Source organism: Martes martes (genome assembly GCF_963455335.1).
Source record: "Martes martes genome assembly, chromosome: 3".
In the NCBI taxonomy this organism is placed as follows: domain Eukaryota; kingdom Metazoa; phylum Chordata; class Mammalia; order Carnivora; family Mustelidae; genus Martes; species Martes martes.
In genome coordinates this window covers 143,898,845-143,923,564 of record NC_137890.1, presented here as the reverse complement: position 1 = coordinate 143,923,564, position 24,720 = coordinate 143,898,845, and the positions used below count along the sequence as shown (strand labels likewise).

At 37.1% G+C, this 24,720-nt stretch overlaps 1 pseudogene across 1 annotated transcript; it reads left to right on the top strand.

Moving 5' to 3' along the window:
* Positions 1 to 6,494: 6,494 nt before the first annotated feature.
* LOC308340275 (large ribosomal subunit protein eL31-like) lies at positions 6,495 to 22,900 on the top strand (annotated as a pseudogene). The gene is made up of 3 exons: positions 6,495 to 6,499; positions 11,568 to 11,721; positions 22,468 to 22,900. The product of its transcript is annotated as a large ribosomal subunit protein eL31-like (transcript).
* The last annotated feature ends 1,820 nt before the right edge of the window (positions 22,901 to 24,720 follow it).

Here is a 24,720-nt window from a genome sequence, read left to right as displayed (position 1 = left end):
CCAAACTCATTTTATGAGGCCTGCTTTACCTTGATTCCAAAACCAGACAAGGATCTCATCAAAAAAGAGAATTACAGACCAATATCTTTGATGAACACAGATGCAAAAATTCTCACCAAAATACTAGCCAAAGGATCCAACAGTACATTAAAAGGATTATTCACCATGACCAAGTGAGATTTATTCCATGCTACAAGTTTGGTTCAAAATCTGCAAATCAATCCATGTGATACAATACATTAATAAAAGAAACACAAGAACTATATGATGCTCTCAATAGATGCTGAAAAAGCACTTGACAAAGTACAGCATCCTTTCCTGGTCCAAACTCTTCAAAATGTAGGGATAGAGGGTACATACCTCAATATCATCAAAGCCATCTATGAAAAACCCACTGTGAATATTATTCTCAATGGCGAAAAACGGAGAGCTTTTCTGCTAAGGTCAGGAAAACAATAGGAATGTCCATTATTACCATTGCTATTCAACATAGTACTAGAAGTCCTAGCCTCAGAAATCAGACAACAAAAAGAAATAAAAGGCATCCAAATCAGCAAAGAAGAAGTCAAACTATCACTCTTTGCAGGTGACATGATACTATATGTAGAAAACCCAAAAGACTCCACTCCAAATTTTCTAGAACTTGAACAGGAATTCAGTAAAATGCCATGATATAAAATCAATGCACAGGAATCAGTTGCATTTCTGTACACCAACAACAAGACCAAAAAAAAAAAAAAAAAAAAAAAAAGGAGAGAAATTAAAGAGTCAATCCCATTTACAATTGCACCCAAAACCATAAGATACCTAGGAATAAACCTAACCAAAGAGGCAAAGAATCTATACTCAGAAAACTATAAAGTACTCATGAAAGAGATTGAGGAAGACACAAAGAAATGGAAAAATGTTCCATGCTCATGGATTGGAAGAACAAATATTGTGAAAATGTCTATACTACCTAAAGCAATCTACACGTTTAACACAATCCCTATCAAAACTCCACCCATCTTTTTCAAAGAAATGGAACAAATAATCCTGAAATTTATATGGAACCAGAAAAGACCTCAAATAGCCAGAGGAATATTGAAAAAGAAAGCCAAAGTTGGTGCATCACAATTCCAGACTTCAAGCTCTATTACAAGCCTGTCATCATCAAGACAGTATGGTACTGACACAAAAACAGACACATAGATCGTGGAACAGAATAGAGAGCCCAGAAATAGAACCTCACTCGATGGTCAACTAATCTTTGACAAAGCAGGAAAGAATGTCCAATGGAAAAAAGACCATCTCTTTAACAAATGGTGTTGGGAAAATTGGACAGCCACATGCAAAAAATGAAACTCTACCATTTCCTTATGCCACATACAAAAATAGCAAAAATAGACTCAAAATGGATGAAGGACCTCAATGTGAGAAAGGAATCCATCAAAATCCTTGAGAAGAACACAAGCAGCAACCTCTTCAACCTCAGCCACAGCAACCTCTTCCTAGGAACATCGCCAAAGGCAAGGGAAGCAAGGGCAAAAATGAACTATTGGGACTTTATCAAGATCAAAAGCTTTTGCACAACAAAGGAAACAGTTAACAAAACCAAAAGACAACTGACAGAAAGGGAGAAGATATTTGCAAACGACATATCAGATAAAGGGCTAGTATCTAAAATGTATAAAGAACTTACCAAACTCAACACCCAAAGAACAAATAATCCAATCAAGAAATGGGCAGAGGACATGAACAGACATTTCTGCAAAGAAGACATCCACATGGCCAACAGACATATGAAAAAGTGCTCCACATCACTCAGCATCAGGGAAATACAAATCAAAACCACAATGAGATACCACCTCACACCAGTCAGAATGGCTAAAATTAACAAGTCAGGAAATGACAGATGCTGGCGAGGATGCGGAGAAAGGGGAACCCCCCTACACTGTTGGTGGGAATGCAAGCTGGTGCAACCACTCTGGAAAACGACATGGAGGTTCCTCAAAAAGCTGAAAATAGAGCTACCTTATGAACCAGCAATTGCACTACTGGGTATTTACCTAAAGATACAAATGTAAAAAAAAAAAAAAAAAAAAAAGATACAAATGTAGTGATCCGATGGGGCACATGAACCCGAATGTTTATAGCAGCAATGTCCACAATAGCCAAACTATGGAAAGAACCTAGATGTCCATCAACAGATGAATGGATAAAGAAGAGGTGGTATAGATATACAATGGAATACTATGCAGCCATCAAAAGAAATAAAATCTTGCCATTTGCAATGATGTGGATGAATCTAGAGGTTATTATGCTTAGCAAAATAAGTCAGTCAGAGAAAGAAATTATCATATGATCTCCCTGATATGAGGAAGTGGAGATGCAATGTGGGGTGTTTAGGGGATAGGAAAAGAATAAATGAAACAAGGTGGGATCAGGAGGGAGACAGACCATAAGAGACACTTAATCTCACAAAACAAACTGAGGGTTCCTGGGGGGAGGGGGTAGGGAGAGGGTGGTGGGGTTATGGACATTGGGGAAGGTATGTGCTATGGTGAGTGTTGTGAAGTGTGTAAACCTGATGATTCACAGACCTGTACCCCTGGGGCTAATAATGCATTATATGTTAATAAAAACATTAAAAAAAAATAAAATGAAAATAGGATAACAGGAAAAAAAGAAGAAAATTATGTCTTAAGATAGTCATCTTATGTAACATAATGGATAGTAAAGACAACAGTTCAAAGTCTTAATTATGCATTTTTTCTTCATTGTTAATGTACTATATTTCAGTCCTGTATTTTAGGTTTTTCATCTAGAGTCTCTACTACATTAACCTTTAAATTGTCTAGCCTAATTGCCAAAAATAACAACAAGCAACAAAAGATAACTTTGCTAAGTTAAGGAGTTTAATATAGATCTTTTTTATAGAGAGGGATGCATATCTTGATTAAATGTCAACATAATAATAATATTAGTCAGGGTCGAGTAACTATAAGAACAAATGCCTTCCTAAATTTCTGAGGCTAACGTAATAAAATTTCAGTTCTCATTTGTGTGAAGTCCAGTACATTTGGTCCCCATTAGGCAGTCCTTATGGTCAGTTCCTTTCCATGCTCTGACTCATGCTCTGATTTTCATATTGTGTCTGCCATTTTCTAGGGTCTGGGAGAGGAGAGAGACAAAGTATGCTGAATATTGCTTTTTGGTCAGTTTTTCTTTTCTTTCTGATTTATTTATTTATTTATTTATTTGAGAGAGACAGAGAGCAAAAGAAAAAACACACAAGCAGTGTGAGGAGCAGAGGGAGAGGCAGACTCCCCACTGAGCAGGGGGTCTGAGGCAAGGCTCATTTCTGGGACTAAAGGATCATGACCTGATCCAAAGGCAGATGCTTAACAACTGAATCACTCAGGTGCCCCAGGAAACAAATGTTTTTAAATATCTCTAGCCACAAGGGAAGAAATAAACACTGATAAATACAGTCAACCTCTACCACAGTTAAAAAGTCTTTCTCTTTTATTAACATTGTACAAATATGAATTATTTTATGTTGAGATCTATGGTTGATGTAAAAACCTTTGAGTAATAGAGATAAACTTATCTCTATTACTCAGTGAAGATTCAACGGAAAATAATTTGGCAACAGTAATAGTTAATTTAGATTTAACATTTAAATCCAGCAGTGCTGATGCTGTACACTAAATCACTGTTTAAGGTCTGTTAAAAAAAAAAAAAAAGAGTGAAGTATATTCAAGTATAGACATTCAAGTATATTCAAGTATAAACATTTTTGTCACTAGGAGAAGTTATATAATCTGTATTTATATATAATTTATTATAATCTAGCATAGTCAGGTGGAACATAGATAAAGGGCTTTTTGTTTTGTTTTGTTTTGTTTTGTTTTTTTTAAGATTTATTTATTTACTTTCCAGAGAGAGAGATAGAGGCCACAAGTAGGACGGGCAGAGAGAGAGAGAATCTCAAGCAGACTCTGGCCAAGTATGAAGCTTAAGGCAAGGCTCGATCTCACAACCCTGAGATCATGATCTGAGCAGAAACCTAGAGTCAAACACTTAACTAACTGCGCCGCCCAGGTGCCCCTAGATAAAGGTATCATAATGATGAAGTTTTAGGATATAAGTGAGGGTCGGTGGGGTGAGGTCCAGAGCTGATGACCAAGAAAGAATTCTTGAGACATTTTTGGTGCAAAATGGCGGTTTATTCATGCACAGGACCCATGGGCAAAAGAGCTGCTGCCCCAGGGCTGTGAGGAGTGGTCCATTGTATACTTGCAAGTTGGGAGCGGGTCAGGGATGTCATAAGTCTCTAAGGAATTTTGGAAGCAAGGTTTCCAGGACCTTGAGAGGCTAGCTATTGTTGGGAAAAAGGTTATTCATTATCAGTAATAAAACCTTTGTTATGAGACCATTCAGATGTATATCAGTGGGCCATAGGCTTGGGAATGACTATCAACAATGCATATTTTGAAGAGTTTAGAGACAAAGGAAGTTTCCAAAGGAATGGGTAAAGTAGACTTACAGGATCCTGGATGGGGGTAGGGATCAGTCAGGCTAGGATTGCCCTTTGCCCTTAGCAAAGCCTTAAGGTGGAGGTAATTGAGTCCCTAGAGGAGTGTCACTCTGCCTGTTTAAAGGGCTTGTCAGTGGATAAGGAAATTTAATAACTTTTCTTCTGCCTCTGTTTCTCACATCAATAGTATAGTATAGTACAGTACAGTATAGTATAGTAAAAGAACAGCAAATTTAAATATTTAAAAAATTCTTAAAGACAAAATTGATTCACATCACTAACCAAATTTGTCTTATTCTATTTGATTTTGATCAATTTAAAATGATGTTAAACAGTCTAATAGAGGGGCAGTTGGTTAAGCATATGGCTTTGGCTCAGGTCACGATCCCAGGGTCCTGGGATTGAATCCCTGCTCAGCAGGGAGCAGGCTTCTTCCTCTCCCCTGCTTGTGCTCTCATTCTCTCTCTCAAATAAATAATAAAATAAAAACAGTCTAACAGAATATTAAAATGCTATACATTTCTTTCAAAAATACTTTAGAGTAATGCAAAATCAAAAGAAACAGCCTTCATATTAACTTCCCCCAAGACAAATTTCTCTCTGATCCCTGCTCATTATTTAATGATATTTTCAATATTAGTAATCTGTTGGTCCAAATGTTTCACGTTGAGCTGTTATTTACATGTGCTGTCTTTTCACTTGCCCACCAAACCTGTCAAAATGCAAATTGCACTCTCTGACCTGAAGTACAGCAGGGGCACAGCCTGGCTCTTTTTTGTACAAAACCACCAACAGATTTGTTAACAGCTGCTCCTGGGGTCTGTGCACGTAATGGAAACTTCAGAACCTTGCAGGACCTACAGTTTCTATGCTTGCAGAACAGGAATCATTTAACAGTATGTGACACTTTTGGCAATGTATAATTAAAGGGCTTGTTTTAGCAAAATTACACACTGTGAGACACACAATAAGGGGGGGTAAAATGCATGAGTGTATGATTTAGATTGTGGCAGAGAATGAGCACAGCTGGAAGTTTGACAATTTTGTCCCGAGGTCAGATTTAGAAAAATAAATCACTATATATTTCAATATTGTTCAGGTAATGAATGGATCAATAAAATGATTAAAAATATCTTTCCTCCTTATTCTGCTAATTAAGACTGGGGAAGATTATAAGCAGTTCCACAGTATGACAATCTATAGGTTATCATTTAATTTGGATGCCACCATCACCTTTTCAAAGTATTGATATTTGATTTATAGGGGAATAAAGTAAAGAGAATTTCAGTGAGTCTGACTTGTGTTATCCTGAACACATATGTTTCGATTTTGATTCAAGAGATGTAATAGATCTCTAAAACAGGTTAGCTTTGGATCAATGGGGTTAGCATATTGGGTCATATTTCTTTTAGAATCTGCTTGTTAACTGCTCTTCATCATTTGCTACTAAAGGCAAAGGCAATCCTGTAGTTTAGAAACTCTATTTAAAAAGCATATTAGGAACTAGGAAGAAGAAATGTGGTATGTTCCATTCCTGTGAGTTGTAAATCCCATTACTAGTTAATAACTTAACATGATTAACCGTATTTTGGTTACTGCTACCACCGAGAAACACTGACCCTCTTTGAATGTCTATCACCACTGACTACATCTGAAATGCATACAAATGAAATTATACCATATGTACATTTTGGTCTAGATTTTATGCTTAACATTATGTTAGTGAGATTTATCAATGTTGTTACACATAATGCTAGTTCATTCATCTTCATTGACATAAAGCTCTCCATTAATATGAACGTGTCAGTGTATATCTAGCTAATAGTGATGGACATTTTATGTATTAAAAGTAATGTTGATATAAAGATTGTTTTTTCATGTATTTTTTAAAAAGATTTTATTTGTTCACTTGAGCAGAAAGAGAGGGGGAGTGTAAAGCAGACTCTCTGATTAGCCTGGAACACAAGGGACGATGACGTAGTGCTCTATCCGAGGACCCAGAGATCATGACCTGAGCCGAAGGCAGACTCTGAGACATCTGAGCCACCCAGGTGCACCTGTTTTTTCATATATTTTGATGAGCATGTGTATTCATTTTGTTAGGCATATACTTATATATAAAATTGCTGTTTTACAAATTATATATGTAGGCTTAGTTTCAGCAAATATTGTCAAACAATTTTCCAAAGGGAGTATACAAAGTAACACTATATGTTACATCAATATATAAAAATTCCATATCCTTGATCCAATACTTAGAAAAAATGGAAATATCTTAGTATATTTTAGCCATTCTAGCAAATGTAGAGTAGTAATTCATTGTTGTTTTGACTTTCATTTTCCTAATGATGAATAAGGTGGTGCATCTTTTCACATTTGTGGATCACTGGATGGCCTTTATTTGAAACACTTGACCAACTCGTTAGCTTTTGCTTATTGGATTATCTATCTTGATGTTGTTGATGTGAAATACTTTTTGTATTCTCAATATTTGTCATTCATACATACACATACATGACACACATGTTTACATGCAATCTTCTCCTATGGCTTACCTTTTCAAACTCCTACTAGTTTGTTTTGAGAAACAGAATTTATTACTTTAATAAAGTCCAACTTGTCAGTTTTCCTTTTCATTAGGTTAATTTTTTTCATGTCGTAATCAGCTGGCTATAGTGGGTGTGCGTCTGTACTTTATATTCTGTTCCACTGATCAACTTATACATGTGCCAATAACCCACTATTCACTCACACTACAACTTTATGAAAGTTAAGTATTACAAGTCCTCCAGTACCACAGTTGTCTTGGTTATTATTGATCATTTGCATTTTCATGTATATTTTATCATTAGTGTGTTAATTTTCATAAAATAATCTACTGGGAATTTGCTTTGAATTACATTAGATCTATAGACCAATGTGCTAAAAACTGATTTCTTTACAATGTTCTTTATAAATCCATGAATATAACATAATCTTAATTAGTCTTTAATTTCTTCCAGACATGTTTTATAGAGTTTTTTCTATTTTTAAAGATCTTGCATAACTTTAATTTAATTTTATTTTATTTTAAAGATTTTATTTATTTATTTGACAGAGAGAGAGATCACAAGTAGGCAGAGAGGCAGGCAGGGAAAGAGGGGGAAGCAGGCTCCCCGCTGAGCAGAGAGCCCGATGTGGGGCTCGATCCCAGGACCCTGAGATCATGACCTGAGCCGAAGGCAGAGGCTTTAACCCACTGAGCCACCCAGGCGCCCCAACTTTAATTTTATTTATGTGATGTCTTCACACCCACCTTTTAATTTTAGTTTAATTATTATTTTAAATTTTATTTTCAGTTTCTTGCTAATATTTCTGATTTCTTCAGTTTTTGTTCTCTTTTTGATCATTCTTATAAAATATTAATTTTATTAGTCTTTACAAAGATTCAACTTTGTAGTTTCTGGATTTCTCAATCTTATATTTGTTTTCTACTTTGATTTTTTACTCTTCTTTTTTAATAGTTCCTAACTTCCACATTCATTATCTTGGATTTTTTCCTTTTGCTTCTGATTTCTTAAACCAGATACTTTAGTAAATAAATTATTTTTTTAACTTTAAAAAAAATATTCAATTAGTTCTATCTTTTTTTCTTTCAAATTGAGATAGTGATCTGTATTTCTCATGCTTCAGAATGGAAAAAAACAGTGTTGTTTTGTTTTTAATGAAGATGAGACCTTGAATATTAGATCTTCAATCACAACCCATTTGTCTTTCATATAAGAGGCTCTAAAAAGATTCTGAAAGGCCAAAATAATAATATGACAGTTGAAAGCCAGTAATAGAGAATATCAGAGTAGTTAAATCTACCTAGTGCTACACAATATTCAGGTTATATGAAAAAGATTTGCATAATTATAAAATTCATTATCTCAATAAGATTTACAGAACCCTGAAAAGAAAAAAAAAATATATGATTTAAAAAATGCTACTTACTTATAATTTTTCCATATGTATAATTGTTTATTGATAATTTCATTTATGCCTTATGTGGATATATTTAAAACACAGTCCTAACTTTCCAATGATTGATTTTGGTTAAAATAAATTAGAATTATTGGAGTCATGTTAGACTTAAGTCTTAAGATTAATAATAAATTTCAAGTACTGAAAGTGGCTCAAATAAATAATTAACAGTTGAAGAACTGTTAATCTACTATACAAATTCTGTACTCTGTACTTTCATATGAAATTTTACTTCATTCCTGTAAGTATCATATGAGATGGATACTTTATCATTCTCCTTTAAGAAAGTTGATTTTCTGATCTGCTTAGAGATTCTCACAAGATCATAGAGCAAATAGATGGAGGCATTGGGAATTTAACACAGTTTTAGATGTACTGGGACTATAGTATCTAACAACTCAAGTAAGTTTTTTCTTAAGAACAAGAATATGCTTTATTCTTCTTAGAAAACAATCACATAGTTTCCTATAATTTTCACCTTGTACTTTTTAGAATTCTTATCAGTTTATAGACAATAGTAATATGTTTCCAAATATAGAATCTGAAGTTGTTTTCAGATGATAGAGGGGTCTTAGCCTAAGAGGCTGCAAATTATTAGATCACACCCTCTGAGAAAAATTTGATGCTAGTTTTTCTGAGTTTAGCTGTGAGCTAAGAACTGAATCTGAATCTTGATGTCCAAGATTTTGTTTCCATGTTAAAGGCTTGGCACTTAGCCAGTCTTGGCAGAATGGAGTATGGACTCTATTGGGGCTGTTTTTCTCTTTGTTGAAATTACGGGGTTTATTATTACTGTAAAGGACTACTTAGCCAGAGCAAGCCATTTTGTTGTTTATACAGTAAACTTAGATTGACCCTGACCCCCACCAGAGGAACTTACTTAGAAACAAGTCTGGGAAACCAGTAAAATATGACTGACCAGCCCCTGATAACAGAGCCCATATACCAGGACATGTCAGGTCAGGGGGAGGTAATAGAGCCCAGAATACAAGGATGAGTCAAGCCAGGTGGAGACATCCAATCAGGAAAGCACCTCCCTAACCACCCAAGAATGTGGGCCCTGACTTTTGGGCGCCAATTCTCACCAGAGTGATAGGCTAGTTCAAATAGCTATTATAGGGTGAATTGTAATTCAATTGGCCACTTGTGTGTGGCTAGGCTCAACCACATGGCCTTTACTCTATAAAAGTTAGTCTGTGAGGCTGGGAGGGGTCACTCCTTTGCAAGAGATGGCCCTGGCCAGTCAGTTTGATTCTCCATGCTTGGCGCGAAATAAAGCTTTGCTTGACCTTCGCTTTTTATCAGTCTCACTCCTTTGACCATGGACCCAACAATTACTATTTTTTTCCTTCAGGTAAACATGCAGGCTTAAACCTCACCTCTTTGAGGAATAGAATCTATCTGACTGATAGCAGTGGAACATCCCTTTATTATCCTTGTCATTCTCTATGTTTTCTTCTTCCAGTTGGCTCCCCAGGACCAAATGCAATTCTTTCTCCATTATTAAAATCTACCCATACTTTTCATTACCAAGAGTATTACTTTCAATCTAATTGATACTTAACAAGGGCTTTCAATTTAATCAGTACTTACAAATCATTGGTATTGATTTTTAGATAGATTGTTAATTCATATTATCGCCTGCCAATAAACTAATGAAAACATTTGAACTACATTGTTTGCTGTGTTATAATGCCTATTACGAAGAGTGATTTTGTGTGTGATATCCCGGGACTGGACAGTTAATAGGAAATGGGGTGCCTTAATATATCATTTTCACCTGAATAAATATAAAAGGATTTAATTGACTGTACTTACTGACATTTAAAAAAAATTGTGAGGGATATTAGAGCTTTTAGATATATTTTCCCATAAGAAATTGATTACATGGTTATTCTCAATTATTTCCACCATATATCATCTCTCTTTATTGGTACAGCTTTTTCTATCTCACAATTCACTTTCTTTTTCTTTCTTTCTTTCTTTCTTTCTTTCTTTCTTTCTTTCTTTCTTTCTTTCTTTTTTTTTTAAACAGAGATTTGGGAGTACAATGGGATTGGAGGAAGATATAAATTCTTTGAGTTATAACCAAATCATTAGTCACAATCTCCTTCAGGATTTCTGTTGGTTGATTTCCCTAGAGAAACAGACTGAAAATTAGTTTGCAACCAGGAGGTTTAACGGGGGTTCTGGGGGAGAAAATGGCCATGTAAGGCAGGGGACCAGGACTAGACAACAGCAACAGAGCTTCAACTACTCATTCAGAGAGCTCCAGAGCTGCAGTGTCTCTTGGAGCTGTTTTTGACACCAAGGGGAACAGGACTTTAGAAACCCCTCTACAGACAGTCCTAGGATGCTGACTGCCCTAGAGAGGGCATGTCTTTGTGGATGAAGTGTCTTCCTTTGGATGCAAGGAAATTCTGGTGAGAGACTGGGCTGTGGGCTGTCAGATGACCCCTGGGTCTGAAGGAGGACCTGAGCAACACACTTCAGTAAGAGACAGTCTTGAAAGAGCCTGTTTGGAATCAATATACAGACCTATGTCTTTTGTATATTTTATGTTCTGAATAGGGCTTTCCATTTTTTTAAAACTCAAACTTCTCTCAGTTTTCTCTAAGTTTTCATATTCATTATTTATCTCAAAATACATGAAAAGGATTCTCTTGTTTCTCCCTTCCTTCTTTTCTTCCTTCCTTCCTCTCTTCCTTTCTCTCTCCCTCCCCTCCCTTTCTCTCCCCTTCCCTTTCCAGTATTTATTTGTCTCTCCTGTGCCAAACCGAAAGCCAACCACTTTCCCCACCTGCCTGGGAAGGTATAGGAAAAGGAACATACAGAGCAGATGAAACACTGGAGAAAGAACCATGGGAGGTTGAGAAGGCTCCTTCTTAGGAAGAAGAGGATGAGAAAGGCCACTAATAAGTAAAAGAGCCCCATGGCCTCCCAGAGGGCAAAGCCCAGAATGGCGTAGGAGAAGACCTGTTGCTTCAGAAACAGGTTGCTGGTATAACCAACAATGAGGCTCCCAAATCCCCATTTTCAGTCCCAGAGCCAACCACCCCTACCATGGCAGCCCAACCCCAGTGAACTTGGCCACTGTGTGGATGAACCTTGAATTGGCGCTGGTTCAGAAGCTGCCGCTAGGGATAAATGAGATCAGGGGACTTGGGGCTGCCAAGCTGCGGAGGCTCTCTTCTGTCAGTGTCTCCGTGTTTTTAGCGTCACTGAAGACAGGATAGGCTCAACTGAGGGGTGCTCCTGCCCAAAAAAGGGGAAGAGATGAACTGTAAAGTGGTGTACATTTTTAGGGGATGACAGGCTGTGGCAAGAGAGCTGTTCCCAGCACAGAGAAAACAGAGAGGGGCAACTTCTCTTGTTTCTAATAATGTTATATAGTTTTAATCAAATAGGAGGCTGGATGGATGTGAAGGAAAACAGAGAACTGTACCAAATGCAAGATCAAATATATTCAAAATTAGTAAAAGAATAATTACAATTTTTTTAAAAAATTTTTTTAAATAAATTTTTTATTTATTTTCAGCGTAACAGTATTCATTGTTTTTTCACCACACCCAGTGCTCCATGCAATCTGTGCCCTCCCTAATACCCACCACCTGGCTCCCCCAACCCCCCACCCCCGCCCCTTCAAAACCCTCAGAGTTTTTCAGAGTCCATAGTCTCCCATGGTTCGCCTCCCCCTCCAATTTCCCTCAACTCCCTTCTTTCCATCTACCCTTGTCCTCTATATTATTTGTTATGCTCCACAAATAAGTGAAACCATATGATACTTGACTCTCTCTGCTTGACTTATGTCACTCAGCATAATCTCTTCCAGTCCTGTCCATGTTGCTACAAAAGTTGGGTATTCATCCTTTATGATGGAGGCATAATACTCCATAGTGTATATGGACCACATCTTCCTTATCCATTCATCCGTTGAAGGGCATCTTGGTTCTTTCCACAGTTTGGCGACCATGGCCATTGCTGCTATAAACATTGGGGTACAGATGGCCCTTCTTTTCACTACATCTGTATCTTTGGGGTAAATACCCAGTAGTGCAATTGCAGGGTCACAGGGAAGCTCTATTTTTAATTTCTTGAGGAATCTCCACACCGTTCTCCAAAGTGGCTGCACCAGTTTGCATTCCCACCAACAGTGTAAGAGGGTTACCCTTTCTCCACATCCTCTCCAACACACGTTGTTTCCTGTCTTGCTAATTTTGGCCATTCTAACTGGTGTAAGGTGGTATCTCAATGTGGTTTTAATTTGAATCTCCCTAGTGGCCAGTGATGATGAACATTTTTTCATGTGTCTGATAGCCATTTGTATGTCTTCATTGGAGAAGTGTCTGTTCCTATCTTCTGCCCATTTTTTGATACGATTATCTGTTTTGTGTGTGTTGAGTTTGAGAAGTTCTTTATAGATTCTGGATATCAACCTTTTTTCTGTAATGTCATTTGCAAATATCTTCTCCCATTCCATGGGTTGCCTCTTTGTTTTGTTGACTGTTTCCTTTGCTGTGCAGAAGCTTTTGATCTTGATGAAATCCCAAAAGTTCGTTTTCACTTTTGTTTCCTTTGCCTTTGGAGACATATCTTGAAAGAAGTTGTTGTGGCTGATATCAAAGAGTTTACTGCCTATGTTCTCCTCTAGGATTCTGATGGATTCCTGTCTCACATTGAGGTCTTTTATCCATTTCGAGTTTATTTTTGTGTACGGTGTAAGGGAATGGTCGAGTTTCATTCTTCTACATATAGCTGTCCAATTTTCCCAGCACCATTTATTGAAGAGACTGTCTTTTTTCCACTGTATATTTTTTCCTGCTTTGTTGAAGATTATTTGACCATAGAGTTGAGCATCCATATCTGGGCTCTCTACTCTGTTCCACTGCTCTATGTGTCTATTTTTTTGCCAGTACCATGCTGTCTTGGTGATCACAGCTTTGTAGTAAAGCTTGAAATCAGGTAATGTGATGCCGCCAGTTTTATTTTTGTTTTTCAACATTTCCTTAGCAATTCGAGGTCTCTTCTGATTCCATACAAATTTTAAGATTATTTGTTCCAGCTCTTTGAAAAATACTGGTGGAATTTTGATCGGAATGGCATTAAAAGTATAGATTGCTCTAGGCAGTATAGACATTTTAACAATGTTTATTCTTCTGATCCAAGAGCATGGAATGGTCTTCCATCTTTTTGTGTCTTCTTCAATTTCTTTCATGAGTGTTCTGTAGTTCCTCGAGTACAGATCCTTTACCTCTTTGGTTAGGTTTATTCCCAGGTATCTTATGGTTCTTGGTGCTATAGTAAATGGAATCGATTCTCTAATTTCCCTTTCTGTATTTTCATTGTTAGTGTATAAGAAAGCCACTGATTTCTGTACATTGACTTTGTATCCTGCCACGTTACTGAATTGCTGTATGAGTTCTAGTAGTTTGGGGGTGGAGTCTTTTGGGTTTTCCATATAAAGAATCATGTCATCTGTGAAGAGAAGGAGTTTGACTTCTTCCTTGCCAATTTGGATACCTTTTATTTCTCTTTGTTGTCTGATTGCTGTTGCTAGGACTTCTAATACTATGTTGAACAAGAGTGGTGAGAGTGGGCATCCTTGTTGTGTTCCTGATCTTAACGGGAAGGCTGCAAGTTTTTTCCCATTGAGGATGATATTTGCTGTGGGTCTTTCATAGATAGATTTGATGAAGTTCAGGAATGTTCCCTCTATCCCTATACTTTGAAGCGTTTTAATCAGGAACGGATGCTGGATTTTGTCAAAAGCTTTTTCTGCATCAATTGAGAGGACCATGTGGTTCTTCTTTCTTCTCTTATTGATTTGTTCTATCACACTGATTGCTTTGCGAATGTTGAACCATCCTTGTAACCCAGGGATGAATCCCACTTGGTCACGGTGGATAACCTTTTCAATGTGCTGTTGGATCCTGTTTGCTAGGATCTTGTTGAGAATCTTAGCATCCATATTCATCAGTGATATTGGTCTGAAATTCTCCTTTTTGGTAGGGTCTTTGCCTGGTTTGGGGATCAGGGTAATGCTGGCTTCATAAAAAGAGTCTGGAAGTTTTCCTTCTGTTTCAATTTTTTGAAACAGCTTCAGGAGAATAGGTGTTATTTCTTCTTTGAAAGTTTGATAGAATTCCCCAGGGAATCCGTCGGGTCCTGGGCTCTTGTTTTTTGGGAGGTTTTTGATCACTGCTTCAATCTCGTTACTAGATATCAGTCTATTCAGGTTGTCAATTTCTTCCTGGTTCAATTTTGGGAGTTTATAGTTTTCCAGGAATGCATCCATTTCATCTAGGTTGCTTAGCTTATTGGCATATAACTGTTGATAATAACTTCTGATGATTGTTTCTACTTCCTTGGTGTTAGTTGTGATCTCTCCCTTTTCATTCATAATTTTATTGATTTGGGCTTTCTCTCTTTTCTTTTGGATTAGTGTGGCCAATGGTTTATCGATCTTATTGATTCTTTCAAAAAACCAGCTTCTAGTTTCATTGATACGTTCTACTGTAACTCTGGTACAGAGATATAGTAGAGTATCTCTACTGTATCTCTGATTCTACCTCATTGATCTCTGTTCTAATCTTGATTATTTCCCTTCTTACGTGTGGAGTTGGTTTGATTTGTTGTTGATTCTCCAGTTCTTTAAGGTGTAGAGACAGCTGGTGTATTCTGGATTTTTCAATTTTTTTGAGGGAGACTTGGATGGCTATGTATTTCCCCCTTAGGACAGCCTTTGCTGTATCCCATAGGTTTTGGAGTGAAGTGTCTTCATTCTCATTGGTTTCCATGAATTGTTAAAGTTCTTCTTTGATCTCCTGGTTGATCCAAGCATTCTTAAGCAAGGTGGTCTTTAGCTTCCAGGTGTTTGAGTTCCTTCTGAACTTTTCCTTGTGATTGAGCTCCAGTTTCAAAGCATTGTGATCTGAGAATATGCAGGGAATAATCTCAGTCTTTTGGTATTGGTTGAGCCCTGATTTGTGACCCAGTATGTGGTCTATTCTGGAGAAGGTTCCATGTGCACTTGAGAAGAATGAGTATTCTGTTGTTTTAGGGTGGAATGTTCTGTATATATCTATGAGGTCCATCTGGTCCAATGTGTCATTCAATGCTCTTGTTTCTTTATTGATTTTCTGCTTCAATGATCTGTCTATTTCTGAGAGAGGTGTGTTAAGATCTCCTACTATTAATGTATTCATATCAATATGACTCTTTATCTTGATTAATAGTTTTCTTACGTAATTGGCTGCTCCCATATTGGGGGCGTGGATATTTACAATTGTTAGATCATCTTGGTGGATAGTCCCTTTAAGAATTATGTAGTGTCCTTCTGTATCTCTGACTACCATCTTTAGTTTAAAATCTAATTTATCCGATATGAGAATCACTACCCCAGCCTTCTTTTGAGGCCCATTGGCATGAAAGATGCTTCTCCATCCCTTCACTTTCAGTCTGGGTGTATCTTTAGGTTCAAAATGGGTCTCTTGTATACAACATATGGATGGGTCCTGTCGTTTTATCCAATCTGCAACCCTGTGTCATTTTATGGGCGCATTTAGGCCATTCACATTGAGAGTGATTATTGAAAGATACGTTTTTATTGAAATTGTGTTATCTTTGAAGTCTTTCTTTCTGTCGATTGTCTCTATATTTCTGTTCAATGCTATTCTTAGGATTTTTCCTCTTTTATAGAACCCCCCTTAATATTTCCTGCAGTGTCAGCTTGGTGGTTGCATAGTCTTTTAAGCCTTGCCGGTCTTGGAAACTCTTTATCTCTCCAACCATTTTGAATGTCAGTCTTGCTGGATAAAGTATTCTTGGCTGCATGTTCTTCTCATTTAGTGCCCTGAATATATCTTGCCAGCCCTTTCTGGCTTGCCAGGTCTCTGTGGACAGGTCTGACGTTATTCTGATGGGCTTTCCTCTGTACATAAGGAGCTTCTTTGTCCTAGCGGCTTTCAAGAGATTGTATCTACAATTATGATTCCTCAATTTTACTATGAGGTGCTTGGATTTTTTTTGGAATTTATAATCTTAGGGGGAGACCGTTCTGTCTCTAGTACATGAACACTTGTTCCATTCGCGAGATTGGGAAAATTTTCATGAAGAACTTGTTCCACTATATCTTCTAGACTTCTTTCTTTCTCCTCCCCTTCAGGGATTCCAATAATTCTGACGTTGGAACGTTTCATGACATCATTTATTTCCCTGATTCTGTTTTCGTGGCTTCTAAGCTGTTTGTTCCAGGCTTCCTCTTGATCCTTTCTCTCTATCTGTTTGTCCTCCAGATCACTAATTTTATCTTCTGTCTCAGTTACCCTAGCTTTTAGAGAATTTAGATTGGATTGGAACTCATTGAGAGCATTGTGAACCTCATTCCTGGTGGCCTTCAGCTCTGCCCTAACATTATGAACATCATCCCTGGTGGCTTTCAATTCTGCCCTAATCAATTCCGTTTGGTCATCCATGGCTTTCTCCAACCTAGCTATTGCCTGGATAATTGTTAGCCTGAATTCTCTTTCTGACATATTGTCTATGTTGAGAGCCGTTAGCTCTGTTGTAGAAGGCCCATCCTCTTTTTTTTTCTTCTGTTGGGGATTCCTCCTCCTAGTAATTTTGGTGAGAGATGACTGGACAGATGTAGCTGGATGTATTGACCGTGGTGCAGTCAAGGTGCACCCTGGAACGCTCTGAGCATTCAGGATTCCCCACCCAAATGAGAGAAAAAAGAAAAGAAAAAGAAAAAAGAGAGAGAGAGAGAGACAGGAAAAAAAGGGAAGATAAAAGAGAAGGTTCAGCCCAAGTGGGCCCCAGGGTAAGATTTATGATGTATACAAACAAAAACAGACAAACAAAAAGACTGATAAAAGTATATGATGAGAGAAAAAAAAATATGTATATATATAAGCAAAAAAAGTAAGAACCTCGTCAAAAAGAACCCCAAGTATAAGATTTATATACTATCAGGACAAACATAAATACACAGAGACACTGGCAGAAGAAAAAGATGGGAGCATGGTTATAGATTCTCAGTGTGGGCGAGGAAGGTTATTTTGATTCTTCCTGGATGTATCTTGATATATTTGTTAAAGGACTCAACTTTCCTAAGATAAAGGGGGATTAAAAGTTGGTTTACCTGTAGGGGTAGCATTGATTGGAGAAAGGGGGTTACCTTGAAGTTTAACTCTATATGAATATTAGAAAATAAAAATAAAAAAGGAATAAACTGGACTAAACTAGACTAAAATTTAAAAAAAATTAAAAAAATAGAAAAACAAAAGAAAAACACAGGTGTATGTATCAAAAAGTTCAGGTTAGAAGTTTATCATGGAATTTGATGTACTGGACATCTCACTGTGATGGTAAATAGGTTAAAAAAAATCTATATAAAAAAAAGGAAAAAAAAATGAACCAGAATAGTGGGAATGAGTTAAAAATAAAAGTTGTATCTATGAAGTAGTGGTGGTTGTTCTCTTGTAGTCTTTTTTTTTTTTTTTTTTTCTTTCCTGGTTTGGTTTCTGGGGGAGGGGGCTGCCACGTGGGTTTTCAGTCAATGATGTTCCCTGAGTTAAGTCCTCCTGCCCCCCTCAAGGGGGTGGGCTCTGAGGAAACCGGTTTTTTCAGGCTTTTGTTCTCTGAAGGTTTTTATTTTTGTTCACTTCTTTTCTCTTGCCTTGACAGCTTTTGATGGGTTTTGGAGGTTTAGAGGAAAGCAAACTGCACCCCGACCTCCCTCTCAGAGAGAAGCCTCAGTCTGCTCCCCTTTGGGTGCTGCAGAGCCCATATAAATTTCCCCTTGGCCGCTGGCAGAGCAGATTCTTAGTTGCTGTCCCTGGGGACACAGGATCTCCTGCTTGTATGCAAAACCATGGCAGTGGCGCCTATCTGGGCAGCTCCAGACCGCCAGAGAGGTTCCAAGCAGCAATTGCACACTGAGTTTTTCCCACTGCCTGGGGCTGAGGGTGCCTGGTCTTTCCGGGTCTAAGAGCACCGGACTTGCGCGCACCTCTCTCAGGGGAGTGTGTGGGGCTAGCATGTCTCAGGCTCGTGCGTGTCTCAGGTTCTAGTGCAGCGCATGTTCGGAGCCCCAGGCTGGGCCTTAGTGCACCTCTCTCAGGGGAGGGTGTGGGGCGTGCGCATCTGAGGCTGGTAGTTCCTGCGTGTTCTGCCATCTGGTGTCTGGCTTGGCTCCCAGCCCCTCACAGGAGCCAGACTCCACGCGCTCTCGGGCGCGCTGGCGGCTCAGGGACCAAGACCTGGTTTCTCCGCCGCATTCTCTCTGGCTCAGCGCCAGGGGAGGCTGTCCTGGGTCTGGGGACTTAAGCCCCTGTCCCTACCGCCCCGATTCCCACAATTTACCCCCACGATCCTTTGCTCTTTTTGAGTGCTTTCAACCAGACTCCAAGTTAATGCTGGTCCCGAGATGCAGGGCACTCTCGTACTGGGGTATTACTCTCCAATCGGTCACCTCTGGTGGCTCCCTCCCCATTTTGTTTCTCTTCCCCTATCAGTCCGAAGTTTCCACTCCGCTTTACCTGCCCACTGGCGTCTTCTGCCTCTGTAGAGATCCAGACATGTATAATTCTGATCTCAGGCTGATTTCATGGGTGATCGGAGTTCTTTGGTAGGTAATCATCTCACTTTAGGGTACAGGTTGAAACAGCACCTCCTCCTACTTCCCCGCCATCTTGTCCCCAATAATTGCAATTTTAAAACAATAATTTTTCACATATAACTCAAAATAACAAAATCATATAAATAAATAAACTGAAAGTTTAAGTGATGTTTCTCCCAAGTGTTTCTTGGTCTTTTGACTCATATCTAGATAAAAAAGGAATGTTGATATGTTTTTATCAACAAGAATTATACTCACTAACATTATCTAAAGTAGGCATTTTCTTTTTAATTGTTAAACAACTGAATTTTTACTAAACATTTAGGTAAAATCTGCTTTACACAAAATATATTTTAAAAATGTTCATCTTCTCTCATATAGAACAAGTCTGGATCCATGATTTTAAGTTCTAGGATGTGCTAAGAAATAATTTAAAATGAATACAGAGCAATGACTTTCAGAAAATATTCAGAAACAGTTCTCAGCAATTGCTAACATTTATGGAATACTATATCCAGGAACTGTGCTGTCTACTTCACGTATCTTATCTATTTAATTGTCTGCAGGACAAAAAGGTAACTCTTAATGCTGTTTTCCAAAGGAGAAACTTGAGACCCAGAAAGTTTAATGAAGTTGCCCAAGTCTACAAAGATAGTAAGTAGAGAAATCAAGAAATAGATCTATCTTTATTTGGGTCCCAAACACAGACTCTTTCTACATTATCAACAATGGAGTTCAAGGAAATCAGTAGTTACTCTGTTGGAATTTGAGCACTAGGCAATATAAATAAGATAAACAGACAAAGTTCTTGAAACATAGTTCTCAGACCCCATTTCTACACATTTTTGGAATGAACAAAAAATATATATAGATCTAGTGATGATTGTTCTGAAGTATATTATGTAGACTGGTATATTAACTATTATGCATTCCTATAAAAAGAGGACAATAGTGTGGTTCCTTTCCAAAGTCTTTCAAATAAGAATAAGAGATAATGGTTATTAATATGTATTAATAAATTAATATAATTTTTAAACTTTAGGATTTTGATGTAATAATGTGCATTATAAATACCCTCAAAATTAGTATGATTCATAACTCCAAATGTTTTTGGCCAAATAATCTCTTTTTGTTTCAGTCAGTCATCTCTCAGGACTCATTTCTTTAAGATCCATTTTTGATGATTCTGTGATTTAATGTTAAATATAAATATCCACTCTATGTACATTAAAACTATAGCAGTAAGAAGAACAATATAAAACAAAAACTGTACAACAGAATTAGGAAGTTTGTCTGGATTTAATTTAGAAAAAAAAATAATATACAGTCAATCCAGTCTTTTTTTTTTTTTAAGATTTATTTATTTATTTGAGAGAAAGACAGGACATGAGCAGGGGGAGCGGCAGAGGGAGAGGATGCTCAAGCAGCTCCCCTGCTGAATGCAGAGCTCAATGTCAGGCTTGATTCCACCACCCCTGAGATCCAGACATGAGCTGAAATGGATCTGAAACCAAGAATTGGCGACTCAACCTACTGAGCCACTCAGGTGTCCCTAGTCTGTCCAGTCTTAACTGGACCACTCTGTTTGAACAGATCCAAATATCCTAAAGTCTTTTTCATCACAAGCCACCCAAAAACTTAAATACATACTCTTCACTAAAACAATCTACAGATTTTGTCAAGCTGGGGTTTGGGAGGCATTAGGACAGGGACAATAGAGATATGAGGTGCAGAGGAAGGGAAGGACCAAAGCATAAATCCAGCAACATAAAAGTGGGCAGAACTCTTTGAGATAGGGAAGCAAGCAAATGGGCAGTGTAAAGATGAAGGAAAGGGAGGGAAAAAAGAAAAGAACCCAGGTTCAGTGCAGGCTATTTGAGGTCAGGACCCAGGCACAGAACACTAGAAACAACAGGAAACCATTCAATGACTTCCTGAGTGGAGGATTTCCTCATTTCTTTCTGTCCAGAATCACCTCTTCTGAACTGCCTACCCAAATGGAGAACATTAACTACACATGGCTGACGAGTGAGGTGGAGGAATAAAAGCAAATGCTTACAACAATTCTCTTTGTACTTTGAAAGTTATGTTATGATACAGGGGGAAAAGACACCTAAAAAGAAGGACCAAATGGAAGGGAACACACATTATTCAAAACAATATAGTAACTGTTGCTTCATGCACAAAGTCACATTCCTTTATCCTTTTCCTTTAATTCCTGAAAACCATCCCCGAGGTATTTCACATTTTCCCATTTCTGAAAGAACCACTGTCAAATTTACATGAAGGATAATTTCGTTAGAAGCTTGTCCTGGCTCTTCTCAATGACATATAATCGTAAACTGGGAAAGTTAATACATTGGTTATTTCCCCATTATTCTAATGACTTTACCTAAGATCAATGCAATATAATCACTGGATATGAACAGAAATTAAAGAAAATGTAATTTATTAAATATTCCTGGGGAACACATCTACTCCAGCTAATTCTACATCTGATTGCCAATTTTTAGCCTAATGTTTTGTTATTGAGTGATTTTTTTGAGCATCTGTAAAGGAAAAAATATATATATTTTATCTTTATATTGAAATAGATTCAGCATGGGCAATTGGTAAATTACAATACTTCTTCAAATTATAGTCAATAATACAATATAATGTGAGACAATTTAAAGCTAATATAATATTGAAATTCCTAAAAGTAATACTTTATCATTTTTAGGATCTTACTAAAATTTCTCTTAGATTTCCAGGATTCTTTGTATTAAGTTGGCATTTTCAGAAAATTTTACATATAATATGTGACACTAATTATTTCAATTGCTTAAATGTACTATTTAAATGAACACACAATTTAGAGGTTTAAAAAATGTGAACAGGTCACAGTATCTTTTCTAAACTAGATTCTTATTATTTCCTTCCAATTTGTCAACTTTCAGACATTTTAGGTTTATTTCTTAGTCATTTGAGGACTTGAGAGTCAGACACATTTTTATCTCAGTTGAAAATGTTTATTAACATTAGATCATGAATCTCTGCAACAGTTAGAATTCTCCTTAAGTGCTTTGATCCCCATCTATATATATGCATATATGTATATATAAATATATTATGTTGAAATACTTCCAATTTTATTTGAATGAAAAATCAGAGGTAAAATTTGAATTATAAACAACGATCTTCTTCCTCTAACCCCCCAAACTTTAATTCTTCCTGTATTTTTGTGGTTCTTAAGTGACAACCCTCAGCCATCTTTATCAAATCTGATTTCATTAAATTTCAGCTCATTGCTTTGTTCTCTTTTAAACCTATTACACAGGAATTATTTACTTTTATAAGAATTGAATTTGACCTTCCTTTCCATCCAGAGGCTGGCAGAATAGCTCCTGCAAAGAAGGGTGGCGAGAAGATGGGCCGTTCTGTCATCAATGAGGTAGTGACCAGATAATACACCATTGACATTCACAAGCGCATCCACCAAGTGGGTTTCAAGAAGTGTTCCCCTCGGGCACTCAAAGAGATGAGGAAATTTGCCATGAAGGAGATGGGAACTCAGATGTGAGCATTGACACCAGGCTCAACAAAGCTATCCAGGCCAAAGGAAAAAGGAATGTTCCATACCCTATCTGTGTGCGTTGTCCAGAATACGCAATGAGGATGAAGATTCACCAGAACAGCTCTACACACTGGTTACCTGTGTACCTGTCACCACTTTCAAAAATCTATACACAGTTAATGAGGATGAGAACTAATTGCTGATGGTCGAGTAAAGGTATACAACTGGGAAAAAAAAAAAAAGAATTGAATTTGAAATAACATACATGGCTTCTATTTTTCATTATAAACAGGACATAATATATTTATATTTGTGTATGTATAATGTCATCCAAATAAAAGTCCGTATTTTTTTTTTGCTGAAATTGACCAGATGATTTTAAGATTTATATAGAAATACACAGAACCAAGAATAGACAAGGCAATCTTAAAAAAGAGAAAGACAAAACAAAATCTATAATTAAAAAAATATGGTATTAGTTCTATTGTAGATAAAATGACCAAAAGAACAAAAGAGTGAGTCTAGAAAAAGACCCACATAAATGATCATTTGACTTATGATAAAGTGTCTGTACAGTGTGATAAGGCAAAGATAATCTTTTTACTAAAATGTGCTTGAACATTTGTATAAGCATACAGGAAACAACATACCTTGACTCTTCACACTGTACACAAAATTTAATTTCTGAGAGATCCCTGATCTAAACGGCAATTACCTCATAAAACAATAGACCTTATAGAAGACAATAGAGAAACCAATGATGTTAGTTTGGAATAGACTAAGATGAAGAGAGCTAATCATCCAGGGGACAGTTGATAATTAAATTCTGCTAAAAATTTAAAATTTCCATAAAAACAATTTTAAGGGGGTGCCTGGGTGGCTCAGTGGGTTAAAGCCTCTGCCTTCAGCTCAGGTCATGATCCCAGGGTCCTGGGATCGAGCCCCGCATCGGGCTCCCTGCTTGGCGGGGATCTTGCTTCCCCCTCTCTCTCTCTGCCTGCCTCTCTGCCTACTAGTGACCTCTGTCTGTCAAATAAACAAACAAACAAACAAACAAAAAACAATTTTAAGAAAATGAAAAATCCTTTCAGACAATTGGAGAAGACATTTGCCTCAGGTATCCAAAAACAAAAACAAAAACAAAACTCATATCCAAAATGTATAAAGAACTACTACAATTCATTATAAAACACACACACACACACACTCTACAATGTTGAAACCTAGGAAGGTCTACATGTGGTAGAAAATTCAGCACAGAACAATGTTACAAAAAGGGAAGTGGCTTCACAGAGATAAAAATAGTATGTAAAAACACAGAGCTTCTCCTCAGAGCTGATTTATTGTTAGATAATGCTCATAGCAACATGACAAAAATTGTAATCAATGACATGCTTGCTAGTGAAAAATTCCAGGTGTGGTTTTTGTGTTATCTGCATGAAACTGTTCTTGGATACTTACTGACATTTGTTTTGGTTCCAGGGAAGACTAGAGAAGCAGCATGGACTAGCATCCTCCAAATTCTGATTCTCCTCTTCTTAATACATGTATTTCTGCACCAAAACAACTGCATTTCACAAAGATCTTGGGAATTGCATAGTGTGAGATGTGACACAGCTGAAGGGAAAATGGGGAAAAGATTTGAACAAACTCATCAGAGAAAAGAATAAATAAAACAGAAAAGAAGATACTTGACAGCATCAGTTGTCAGAGAAATTCAAATTAAGAACACGATGCAATACTACGGCTACACACATTAGAAATACTAAAATTTAAAAAAAATCTGGTAATATTAAGTTTTGGCAAGGATGCAAAGGAATTTTCGTGTGTTGCTGATGGGACCTAAGTGTGATAAAATCAGTTTGAAAAAAAAAAAATCACACAACAGTATCTAGGGAAAGCGGAATACATACATTCTCTCTATGCCAACAATTCTACTTCTAGGGATGTACCCAACAGGACATGTATTTCTTTTTTTTTTTAAGATTTTATTTATTTATTTGACAGAGAGAGAGA